Here is a 13,850-nt window from a genome sequence, read left to right as displayed (position 1 = left end):
TCTACTCTCTTCCCCACTTCACTGCTCTTAAACATGCCCTCCAGCCTTTCACTCCAACAGGCATTTCGCATGTACTTTTCCACCTCAGTTGATATCTCCCACTCTTCAGCACCTAGCTCTTTCTCATCATTCAGGAGACAGCCTGTCACCACCCTAGCCAAGGCCAAAAGCATGCCCCCAAGAAGGATCCCCATGAAAATGTGGTAATAAAATGGGTACTGGTTGGAGGGATGGGTATTTGATCACTGTATAATTGAAACCCAAGCACAAAAATTTGTAAGTCTACAACTGTACCTCATGATGTCTCACTAATAAAAATTAAAAAAAAAAAAAGAAAATGTAGTAATATACACAACGGAATACTACACAGCTGTTAGGAATGATACCTGAGTACAGAGTCAGGAGTGAGCCCTGATCCTCGGGAGTCAGGTTATGACTCAATTCCTCTTTCCTCCCCTCAGATCAAGAATTTTAATAGATTCTATGAAATAGGATGAAAAGTCAGTTTATTCTCTGGACCACATTCTGCCGTGTACTCTAGTATTAGGAAACTTCCAAGGTACTGGGAAACTATAAGGTGCTGGGGATTAAACCCAGCCTCCCCTATGGGAAACATGCACACCAATCCTTTGAATTATGTCTCCAGGACTGCAAAGTTAATTTTTATCTCCAGGTGGCAGGTCTGAGTTTGTGAAGAATTCTGAATATAGTGTGTCTGTAGCACTGTAGCACTGTCCTCCTGTTGTTCATCGATTTGCTCGAGCGGGCACCAGTAACATCTTCATTGTGAGACTTGTTGTTACTGTTTTTGGCATATTGAATATGCCACGGGGAGCTTGCCAAGTTTTGCGATGTGAGCAGAATACTCTTGGTAGCTTGCCAGGCTCTCTGAGAGGGGCAGAGGAATTGAACCCCTGTCGGCTGCGTGCAAGGCAAATGCCCTACTCACTATGCTATAGCTCCGGCCCAGTTTTCAAATACATATATTTCTACTCATACCAAATATGCTATGTTTGGGGGTTTTTTTTGTGGTTTTGGTTTTGGTTATTGGGCCACACTGCGTAGTGCTCATGGGTCACTCCTGGTTCTGCTTCCAGGAATCACTCCTGTGAAGCCTATGGGAGGCGAGGGACAGTCCCCAAAGAAGCAAGACCCCTATCCTCTGTACAATATGGAAGTCGCAGGCCCCAGACCATAATAACCTAACTTAAAAGGTGTCTGTCAAGGGGGCCGGCAGGGGATGGGAGCGGGGGCAGGAAGGAGGCCTGGGACACAGGTGGGGGGAAGCAGTCCCGGTGGCAGGACTCTGATGGAACACGGCAGGTCAAAACCCAGCGAGGAGTGACTCTAACTCACAGTATTTTCATAAAATAAAATTTTGGGGGGGAAACGAAGTAGAAGAAAAACAGGAATGAGAGTGCATGCCAACTTGCCTGACATCGATGTGAAACGTGTGTCAGGGACAGGGAGTCAGGTGCTGTGGGCATCTCTCATAGTGACCTCACAGTGACAGGGAAGTCCTGAGAGAGGCTGAGGGAGGTGGCAAGGGTCAGCACACTCCCAATGGCCCCAGTGCCGGGCGTCGCCCGGAAATGGAAACCAGCGCCTTTACTCCTGAGATCCCCAGAGCAAGAACTCAGCCTCTGGGATGTCCTGACCACTGAACATGGTGAGTCTCAAGGTTCCATTTCTTTTCTTTAATAATAAAAAAAAAAAATTCCCAGGGCCAGAGAGATAGAACAGTGGGCAGCGCTCCAGCCTGGTATCACCCCTTGGGTTCACCCCAGCTCACAGGAATTGATTCCTGAGCACAGAATTAGGTGTGAGGCCCTAGAACAAACAAAGAAAAAAAAATATTCCCATTTCCTCTCTCTACGGTCTTCCACAAGCGTGAGTAACCTGATTCAACAGTAGAAAATAAGTGGGCAGGAGTGAGAGCACAGTCGAAACTGACCCAGGGTCCACCCTGGCACCACACTGGTCCTGTGAGCATGGCCAGGAGAGACCTCTGAGCATAGACTCAGGAATCAGTCCTGAGAACTGCTGGGTGTGACCCCCAACAAACAAACCCAAAACAAAAATAGAAAGTAAATTAAAATACCTGCACTCCTTTCTATGTGGAGATGCAGAATGAGGGAAAAGATGTGATCCACTGTATCTCGGGGCTGGAGAGAGGCAGTGGACAGGACCCTGCACACACGGACCCAGTTCTGATCCCTGCTACCCCGCCTGCTCCCGTCCCATTGTGTGGTCTCCCTCCCCTGCAGAGTCAGGAATAACCCAGGTGTGACCCCAAACCCAAAGTAAATCAACAGAAGGACTATTTCTGACATCTATTAATTACCAAACTACAGGAAAACTAAGCCAATAAAATGAGCAGATATATTACATTTTTTCAAATGTTGTAGCCATGTAACATAAGTAAGTAACATAGGTAAGTTAGTGCACTTATTATTTACTTATCTGCTTTGGGGATGTAAAATATTGTGAGTCACTGAGTTGTTTAGTTGTGAGAGAATTGGCCACTGCAAAATAAATCTGACAGCTTTGAAAGGTAAAAGTGCCTTGGGGCTGGAGCGATAGCACAGAGGGTAGTTCGTTTGCCTTGCACGCGGCCGACCCGGGGTTCAATTCCCAGCATCCCATATGGTCCCCTGAGCACCGCCAGAGGTAATTCCTGAGTGCAGAGCCAGGAGTAACCCCTGTGCATCGCCAGGTGTGACCCAAAAAGAAAAAAAGAAAAGAAAAAGAAAAAAAGAAAGGTAAAAGTGCCTCAAAAGACTGTTTCTTGAAGTGTGACTAAAGTACTAAAATATAATACTTCAAAATAGTATTATTAGGGGGCTGGAGAGATAACACAGTAGCTATGGTACTTGCCTTGCACATGGCTGACCTCGGTTTGATCCCCAGCACCCCACGTGGTCACCCAAGTTCTGCCAGAAGTGATTCGTAAGCACAGCTGGGGATGCCCCCCAAACAAAATTCAAAAAGTGGTTATTTATTTATTTATTTATTTATTTATTTATTTATTTATATTTGGGCTGGAGTGATAGCATAGCAGGTAGGGCATTTGCCTTGCATGCAGCTGACCCGGCCGACCTGGGTTCGATTCCTCTGCACCTCTTGGAGAGCCCGGCAAGCTACCGAGAATATCTCGCCCGCATGGCAGAGCCTGGGAAGCTATCTGTGACGTATTCGATATGCCAAACACAGTAACAACAAGTCTCACAGAAGATGTTACTGGGCTCGCTTGAGCAAATCGATGAACAACGGGAAGACAGTGCTAGAGACAGTGTTACAGTGCTACATTTATTTTCATTTATTTATTTGCTTTTTGGGTCACACCTGGCAATGCACAGGGGATACTCCTGGCTCTGCACTCAGGAATTACTCCTGGCGTAATTACTCCCAGGGACCATATGGGATGCTGAGAATCGAACCCAGGTCGGCCGCATGCAAGGTAAACGGCCTACCTGCTGTGCTATCACTCCAGCCCCAAAAGTGGTTTTTTAAAGCCACTTATAGTGTTGTTACAGTGTTTTATTTTATTTTAATTTTTTTTTATTATTATTATTATTACTTTTTTGGGTCACACCTGGCGATGCACAGGGGTTACTCCTGGCTTTGCACTCAGGAATTATTCCTGGTGGTGCTTGGGAATATAGAATGCTGGGAATCAAACCCGGGTCAGCCGCATGCAAGGCGAACTCCTTACCCACTGTACTATCGCTTTAGCCCTCAGTGTTTCATTTTATATTTTATAAAATACTGCTTGAGGTCAAAGAGATAGTATAGGCATTAAGAAGTCCCTGGAAGAGACCCCCCACCACCACCACCAACACACACACACACACACACACACACACACACAAAATCACCCTTTTACCTCTGTGTCTCTGTACACAGGATACCATGCTGAACCCCACTGTGCTAGACTGAACTTGACCCCCCATGTCTTCCTGCTGGGCCGGGCGGTGGGCGGAGGGAATTCGCTGTCACTGTCACTGTCCTCCCATTGTTCATTGATTTTCTTGAGCGGGCCCAGTAACGTCTCCATTTTGAGACTTGTTGTTACTGTGTTTGCCATATCAAATACGTCACGGGTAGCTTGCCAGGCTCTGCCGTGCGGGCGAGATACTCTCGGTAGCTGGCCAGGCTCTCTGAGAGGGGAGGAGGAATTGAACTCGGGTTGGCCATGTTGGCTGCGTGCAAGGCAAACTCCCTACCCGCTGTGCTCAGCGGAGAGAATTCAGCCCCAGACCACTCGGGTTATAGCTCCCCACAAGCAGGAAAAAACCTCTGGGATGGGAGAAACGAGGTACGGCTCAACTGCAGCTTGTGGAGCTCTGAGACATCAGAAAACCAAGAGGCCCTGGAAGGAGCTTGTGACGCTCTTAGGCTGAAAAACACATCATCTGCATCCACAACCCTCTCGAGCCAACTCAGGGTGCTGGTGTGTAAAAACTTCCTTGATCTGGCTGTTGGAAAGGGCTTAAAGGGTTGGAGCACATGCTTTGCCTGCAGAAGGCCTGCTTTGGATTCCTGAGCACACAGGGAGGGGCCCCATATCAAAAACCAAAAAAAAAAAAATTCACTGATCTGGATCTGGAAAATTGTTTTGTTTTATTTGGGGGCCACACCTCGCAATACTTAGAGCTTACTACTTACTCATTCCTGGTGGACTCAGAGGACAGTATGTGGTTACAGGGATTAAACCCAGATCCACTACATGCTAGGCAAGTGCCCTACAGGCTGTACTATCTCAAAGGACTGAAGGGCAGACCTGAAGGCACAGTGCCCTAGGCTGATCGCCAGCACTGCATGGCCTCCAAATAAATAATTCTCTGATTTTCCCTGGCCTGTGTTCTGCAGAGACCTTCCCACCACAGGGAGCAAGGGGTGGGCAAGGGGCAGCTGGAAGTGCTTCCTCCCATCCACCTTCCAGACAGAAGGTGGGGACTCACTCAGCTCTGGGGAACGCCAGCCACAAAGAGCTTGGTGAGTCAATCCCGGGGTGCCTGGCCTCTTCTGCACCGAAACCCACCCCTCCTCCAGCCTCCCCACCGCCCCTGGATGCTCTGCTCCGAATCACAGGCTGCTGCCAATTACAAAAGGACTCTTAACTCTGTTTCGCAGCCCCTTGATTGATAGCACTGGTGAGTGAAATTATAAGCCTTAATGATCACGTTAATTTCTGGGGAAAGGGAGGCGGTCAGAAGAGCTCTCAATCATAAGCGCCACAATCAGCTGGGTGAGTTCAATGACAGGCCAGGGCAGCAAAGAAGGGAAAGAATTAACTTTTTTAAAGGTCACCAGCGAGTAGGGACAGAGCAGCCAGTGCTGAAGGCGGAGGGGCACAGCACCCCCCGAGCCTGAGCTCATGCGTCCTCCATGGCTCTGGCCCTCTTGATTTGGAGGTGTTGGGGATCGAACTTCAGATCTCACACATACAAAATGTGTGCACGTTCTCTGGGCTTAAGCCCATTGCTTCCTCTCTTTTGATGTTTTAAATTTATTTTGTATTTTCTGTTTGGGGACCATAAACAAAGACTACTCTCAGCTCTCTGCTTAGGAGTTAGTTGCTTCCAACCATGCCAGGGGACCAGATGGTGCCTGGGGTGAAACCCAGGCATCCACATGAAAAGCATATGCTCAGACTATTGAGCAATCCAATCCTGGTGCTCTTCATTATTTTGGGGAGGTGATCATTCCTGGCTATGCTCAAGGGTCATAACTGACTCTTGGGGATAGGCCCTTGTGCTTGGGGACAACATCTGGTGATACTTAGGGGACTGTACATGGTGCAGGATCCAGACCAGGATCACAGCCACCCCAGCAGTATACAAAGCAAGTACCCTACCTACTGTCATATCACTCCGGCCCAGCTCCCTGTACTTTTTTTTTTTCTTTTTGGGTCACACCCAGCGATGCTCAGGGGTTACTCCTGGCTCTTCACTCAGGAATTACTCCTGGCGGTGCTCAGGGGACCATATAGGTTTCTGGGAATTGAACCCAGGTCGGCTGCATGCAAGGCAAGTACCCTACCCACTGTGCTATGGCTCCAGCCCCAGCTTCCTGTTCTTAACTGTACCCTAGAACCCTCCCACTGGTAGCAGCTAAGCTCCCCAGTGTATGTCCAACAGGCTGAGAGAAGTTTGTGCAAGGAGTGGGGGAGCAAACAGCCAAGATGGAGTCAAATTTGTTAAGACACTTATTCTGATCAGTCCTGGCCACCAAGGAGAATTTCTTCTGGGAGTTCCCTGGCTTCACACAGAGACAATGATGATGAGGGAAATGAGGTTCCCCCAAGCTCAGTGCTCTTTTGCATAAATAGAAACAGTGCACAGAGGTGATCTGCCTGACCTGAGGTCACATGGCCCTTAACTAGAACTGCAGCCTCTTCTCTGGCCAGTGCAACCTCCCCGGGTCATGACTGGCCCAGCGCACAGAAGATGGACAGGAACTCTGAGTGCCAGGGCCTCTGCTGCCTCTGGGTCCTGTTTCATAACAGACACATACTAGCTACACCAGCACCACTGACATAATACGGTTGCCTGACTTCCACGAGGATCAAACCTGTAACCTCCTCAATGCACGACCCATCTAAGTGATCTCCCAGGAGGACATTCCCACACTGGGGCACTTCAGGAGATGCCCAGGCTCTGTGACAACACTTTGGTTTCTTCATCAGGGAGGCAGTCCACAGTACATGGCTGCTGAGCAAGCCCCATTCAGTGGCAGGGTAAGCTCTGGTGACTCTATACCACTGAGAATCTGGTCAGCAATATACGGAGAACCACTGCCACATTCCACAGTGAGAAAATATCTAACAATTGAGCCAGTGATGTGGCTTTGTGGTCAAATGTGTATTTTGCGATCATGGGTTCAATCCCTGGTGACACAAATAAAAAAAATCTGGCAACATGAAAACCACACACACATGCACGCGCGCGCGCGCACACACACACACACACACACGCACACAAGTATTTGAGAGCAGGGCTGGCACAACAGTACAGCAGTTAGGAAATTTGCTTTGCACGCAGCCCAGCAAAAGTTCAATCCCCAGCATACCCTCTGATTCCCTAAACCCTACCAGGAGTGATTCCTGAGTGCAGAGGCAGGAATAAATCCGGAGTATCACTGGGTGTGACCCAAAACCGAAATAAAACTAAAATTTGTGGGATCAAATCTGTAGCCAGGGGATAAGAGGCTTAACGTCCATGTACTTGGCTGCAGTTTGATTCCCAGAAGCACCTCTGGTTTCCCAAGCACTGAAGGGATCACTCTGGAGCACAGAGGAGTGAGTAATCCTGCTCCAACACAGCTGAATGTGGCCCAAACCCACTTTCCCCAAAAGCAACAATATTGGGCCACAGGTAATACAAGGGTGAAGGTACTTGCCTCGCATGCTGCTAAAACCAGGATTTGTGTTTACTTGTTTTTGGTTTCAGAGTCATCTCCAGTAGTACTCAGGGTTAGGGATTGGTCCTGGATTGGTCATGTGTAAAACAAGCTCTATCTCTTCAGTTCCTGTGGATCCCACTTTGATTCCTGATATGTTCCCCTGAGCATTGCCAGGAGTGATTCCTGAGCACAGAGCCAGGAGTAAGCCCTGAAGCAGCAAGATGTGATCCAAATGCTCCCACACAAAAATAAATAAAGCAAAAGAAACAACATTGATCAGGGCTAGAGACTTAATACAGTGGGTAAGTCACTTATTTGCCTTGCATATAGCTGACCCAGGTTCAATCCCCAATATTCCATATGGTCCCCTGAGCCTGCCAGGAGTGATATGAGCATGGAGGCAGGACTCAGCCCTAAGTACCATCATATGTGACCAAAAATAAAAAATAAAATAAAACAACATTTTCAGAAAAACCTCTGGAGTTAGTTTTTCAGCTAAAAATTATTCAATTTCCTTAAATGGTTATAAAAATATTATTATAAAGTGAGTGGCTTGGGATTCTTAGAAATTTATTGGGGAGGAGGGGTGTCCACACCCAGTAGTGCTTAGGGCTTAGTTGTATTCAGAGCTCAGAGATCACTCAAAACTGATCTTGGTGGACCACATGGAGTGCCAGAGATCAAACCCTAATCGGCTGTGTGCAGTGTAAGCACCCTATCTACTTCCCCGTCCTACAGCATCTTTGGAACAGAAAGCATCTGTCCTATTTCTTCAACATTTTCATTTATCCACTTTCAAACTTCCTGGCGACATGGTACATTGCAAAAAGTAACCTTGTCTGAAAAAACCTGGGAGCTTGTCTCTAGAGATGGGGGACACCCACTTGTCCTGTAGACATGGTCATTGAGGCATTTTTATGATAGGAACAAGCATTCTCTGTATTTTCCAAAGAGCTTCTGAAGCTCATCAAACTTGTGTCTGATTAAGCACTTTTAAATTCTAAGCAAGGAAACGGGCCCTCTCAGGTCCTCTTGGCAAGAAAGCAAATTGATACAACCCTTTTTGAGAATCATTTAGCTCTATGTATCAAATTAAAATTGCATATAATATTTGACCAAGAAATGCCATTTCTTAGAATTTCTGCTAAAAAAATATACCCTGTAATTCTTCAGAAGATTATATAGAATGGTTCTTTATAGTTTTTTTTTTCCTAGACAAAAACTGCAAGTAACCCAAGTCTATTCATAAGGAATGAATTGGATAAACTGTAGTCCATCTATAAAACAAAATACTATACAGATGTTAAAAAGAAGAAAGGAAAGCCAGACGATCCACTAGGAGAGAGAGCCACACACTCTGGGGAAAAAAAAAAGGTGCTTGTAGAAAATTGGTACTTCCTTATTATTATTATTATTTGTTTGTTTTGTTTTGAGGGCACACCTACTGATGATTGAGGGTTACTCCTGACTCTGCACTCAGGAATCACTCCTGGTGGTGCTTGGGTGTCATATGAGATGCCAGAGATTGAGCTCTAGTTGGCTGTATGCAAGGCAAAGGCACTACTCACTATACTGTAGCTCTGGCCCTGAAGGTTTCCATTTTTTAAAAACAATAAGATGCCAACCACAGTGCAAATTCCTGGATACAGGTTTTTTGTTTAATTATTATTATAATGGGCTGGAGCGATAGCACAGCGGGTAGGGCATTTGCCTTGCACACGGTCAACCTGGGTTCAATTCCTCCGCCCCTCTCAAAGAGCCCGGCAAGCTACTGAGAGTATCTTGCCTGCACAGCAAAGCCTGGCAAGCTACCTGTGATGTTATTGATATGCCAAAAACAGTAACAACAAGTCTCACAATTTATTGTGAGATATTACTGGTGCCCTCTTGAGCAAATCGATGAACAATGGGAGGACAGTGCTACAGTGCTATTATAATGTAGGAGTACTGGATTCAGTTTTTGGCTTGCTAATTTGGATGTAAAAACCTCGAACTATAAATGAAATGATTCGGAGTCCAGTCAGCTGCTGAACCCACTCCCCTTTTTCCCCCCTGTAGTGTCGAAGAATAGCTGAAAGTTATTCAAACACAAGGCCGGGAGCAATTGTACAGTGAGTAAGGCACTTGCCTCATGCATAGCCTACCTGGGTTCGATCCAAGAGTAAGCCCTGAACACTGCTGGTGTGAGCCCCCAAATTAAAAAAAATAACAATTAAAAAAAACATAAAGCTTTGGTGTAGCATTACTATATATATGTAATATATCATTACACCCACTATCATTACACCTTCCCACCACCATTATTTAGATTTTCCCACCACCCCCAAAGCCTGCCCCCAAAGCAGGATCTAAATAATTTATTTTGTATTAATCCCTTGTATGAGAGATTACTAACATGTTGTTAAAGGTTAAGCCTTGTGAACATATACATATATGTGTGTGTGTGTGTGTGTGTGTGTGTGTATTATTGAGATTGGTTACCTTCTGCTTTACACCCCATCAAATGTGGTATACTACTCTTGGTATAACAGTGTGATGAGAGTATGAGATATTGAGCATGCTCCAGGAATTCTAAAATTTTGAATGGGGTGATACAGCTGGTATTTAATTTTTTAACTGGATGGTGACTTTGGGGTTCAGAGGCATCTTTGCAGCTTGTTGATTTCTTCCAAGATTTATCTGTGAGTCTCTGAAACATGGCCATTAATGAGCTTGTATGGCTCCAGAGGCATTTTGTGGATGTGACGGCTGTTTCCTGGAAAAACAGTGAGATGGGGGAGGTCGCCCATTCCCGAATCTGTGGGAGCCTGGAGATTTCAGACATAGAGGAAATTCTTAGATTAGAACTTTGGCCTCTGAATATAAGTTCTTCGGATAAAACTATAAAGTTTTTTTGTTGCATTTTTGGGGGCCATACCCTATGGTGCTCAGGGTTTACTCCTGACTCTGTGCTCAGGAGTCACTCCTGGTTCAGCTTGTGGGACCATATGAGGTGCTGGAACTCAAACCTGGGTGCATGCAAGGCAAATGCACTACCTGCAGTACTATGTCTCTAGCCACTGGAAGCTCTTAAGACTTTCTCATGAAAACCATAATCTTAATATTTTTGTGGTGCCTGGTATCAAATGTAGGCCTCATGTGACGTGTGTTTTGCATGTGTACTACCGTGTCACATCCCAGACCTTCTTAAGAAAATCTTAAACTATTTTTCACATTAGACTGATATTTTGAATTCTTTTGAATTCTGGAAGTTTCAAATCAAAGATTTTTTTCTTTCACTTTTCTTTGGTTTATAATGCTATAATGCTACAGATCTTCTGGGACCTGGCTTTATACCTCTGTGTGTGATTTGGACTTACCACACATTTTATGCAGGAGGCTCAGTTTGATCCCTGGAACTGCATGGTCCTGTGTCTTCCCACTCTCTCCCCCAGCCCCCAACACAGCCAGGAGTGAACCCTGAGCACAGAGCTGGAGTAACCTGGACACTGCTGGGTGTGATCCAAAACAAAGACCAACCAATCAAACAAATCCTTTATTAACCTGGAGCACGTTCGGTATGTGGGCTGGGTTCATCTATGCCATCACACTTCCCAAGTACCACAAGTAATGACTGTGGAAGTTAGAGCAAGAAGTAGCCCCAAAGTAGATAAATGAGAAATTTAAATCCTTGTTAAAATCAGGATTTTAAAAATTTTAAGTAAAAAAATTGTGAAAGTAAATTTTATACTTTGCTATTAATATCCCCACGGCAGAGCCTGGCAAGCTATCCGTGGCATACTCAATGTGCCAAAAAACAGTAACAATGACGATTCTCATTCCCCTGACCCTGAAAGAGCCCCCAATATGCCATCGGGCTATACTAGCACACAACAAGGACAAATGGAGACGTTACTGGCACCCGCTCGAGCAAATTGATGAACAATGGGATGACAGTGATACAGTGAATTTGAAGACAAATGAAAGACTTCTAATTATCATAGTGGCCGGTCTGGCCGAGCCGGGTTCGATTCCTCCACCCCTCTCGGAGAACCTGGCAAGCTACCAAGAGTATCTTGCCCGTACAGCAAAGCCTGGCAAGCTACCCATGACGTATTCAATATGCCAAGCACAGTAACAACAAGTCTCACAATGGAGATGTTACTAGGCCCACTCGAGCAAATCAATGAACAACAGGAGGACAGTGACAGTGACAGTGATTCTTTTGAAGACCCTTTCTAGATTTGGGCTGGAGCGATAGCACAACGGGTAGGGCGTTTGCCTTGCACGCAGCCAACATGGCCGACCCGAGTTCGATTCCTCCGCCCCTCTCGGAGAGCCCGGCAAGCTACCGAGAGTATTTGATATGCCAGACACAGTAACAACAAAGTCTCCAATGGAGACGTTACTGGGTCCGCTCGAGCAAATCGATGATCAACGGGAGGGCCTTTACTTTACTTTACCTTTCTAGATTTACAAAACAGTTTGTCAAAGAAGAAGCAACTAGAGACTTGGCTTTGACAGTAATAATCACATCACAGAATTCATCTTCTTGTTTGTACAATCAATTGTATATATTAAGATTATATACCTTAAATTTGTATATTCAAAGATGACTGTGATACCTTCCTCACAATGTTATCCTTTAAACACATACAAGTAATGAGCTTGTTAAAATACCCAGACTGCATTTCAGAGAGACTCTCCCCAAATCATAGAAGATACAACTACTGGCCTTTTAACTCTAAGCTTTTAAAAATATTGAGCATCAGGGGCTGGAGCAATAACACAGCGGGGAGGGCATTTGCCTTGCACGCGGCTGACCTGGCTTCGACTCCCAGCATCTCATATGGTCCCCTGAGCACCGCCAGGAGTGATTCCAGAGTGCAAAGCCAGGAGTAATCCCTGAGCATCGCCGGGTGTGACCCAAAAAGAAAAAAAATGTTGAGCATCAGGTCTGATTTATAATAGCAGAGATGTCATTCCAGCAAGATTCAGTGGCATGGGACTGAAGAGATAGAACAGAAAGTAGTGTGTTTTCCTTGCACAGGGTCAATCCAGATTTCATCCCTAGCATACCTTTTTCATCTCCAGAGCCCCAAGGAGTGATCCCTGAGCACAGACCCAGGAGTAAGCCCTGAACGCCACCAGGTATGGCCCCAAAATAAAAACAAAAGAAAAAAGAACCAGTAGCATATCACAGGAAACTTTTTTTATCTTTACTGAGACTATTTCATTTTATTATACTAAAGGTTTTATTGTATTATCTAATCAATTCTCACAACTATATCCCAAACTGAGAATATTTTAAATAGTTTAGATGATTATAATTGATTTTATTTTGTTTGGATTTGGAGACCATACCTAGTATACTTCTGGTTTTGTGCTCAGGGGTCTCTCCTAGCAGTGCTTGAGGGACCATATACAGTACCAGGGAGTAAACTGGGATTAGCCACATGCAAGGCAAGTGCCTTAACCCCTGTTCTATCTATCTGTGTCCAATATAACTGATTTTTTTTTACAGGTCAGCAGACATCCTCCCCTTCACCTTCCTCCATGAGAGGATTATGCTTCTCTAGTCCCTGGAGGTTGGGTTGAGCTTGTGTCTGATTTTTGCCAGCAGAAAGAGTGTATATGACAGTAGGGAGCTTTAAATGTGTTGCTCCATGTCTTGCTTTTATCACTGTCATATAAAGGTATTGGTTGGTGGAAGTGGCTACTCCAGAATAAGGAGTTTATAGAGCACCCTGTTTTTGTTTGGGTATTTTTGTTTGTTTGTTGTTTTTGTGGCACACCCAGCCATGCCCAGGGTTTACTTCTGGCTCTACACTGATGCTAGAGATGGTACATAGATTGATCAACCACAAGCAAGGCTACCTGCTGGACTATCACTCTGATCCCAGTAGAGCAAACTTTGAATGCAAACTGCAGCCTGGCAGTCATGTGAGCAGAAAAGACCTTCAGGGCTATTTACTATTCAGTTTTACAGAAGCAAAATTTTGCTAGTAACAAAGAACCTACCTGGAAATTGTTCTTTACATTGTCATTGTTCTTATATTAGTTTCTGATTCTTTTTTTTTTTTCTTTTTGGGTCATACCCAGTGATGCACAGGGGTTACCCCTGTCTCATGCACTCAGGAATTACTCCTGGCAGTGCTCAAGGGACCATATGTGATACTGGGAATCAAACCTGGGTTGGCCATGTGCAAGACAAAAGCCCTACCCGCTGTGCTATCACTCCAGCCCGTTTCTGATTCTTACATCAAATAAAATAAAAATTTCCAGAAATATCTAAAAGTCCTCTTGGCATCTTCACCAATAACACTACTCCCAAAGGTATCTACCACTGTCGTGCATCGTGGGTCTCTCAAACTCATTATGTATTTTATGTACTTATTTATTTATCTTGGGGTATTTGGACCACACCCACCAATCTCAGAGGCTATTTCTAGCTCTGTGCTCAG

This window comes from Sorex fumeus, unplaced genomic scaffold, assembly GCF_029834395.1.
Source record: "Sorex fumeus unplaced genomic scaffold, SorFum_2.1 ptg000054l, whole genome shotgun sequence".
NCBI lineage: Eukaryota > Metazoa > Chordata > Mammalia > Eulipotyphla > Soricidae > Sorex > Sorex fumeus.
Note: the sequence above shows the minus strand (reverse complement) of the source record.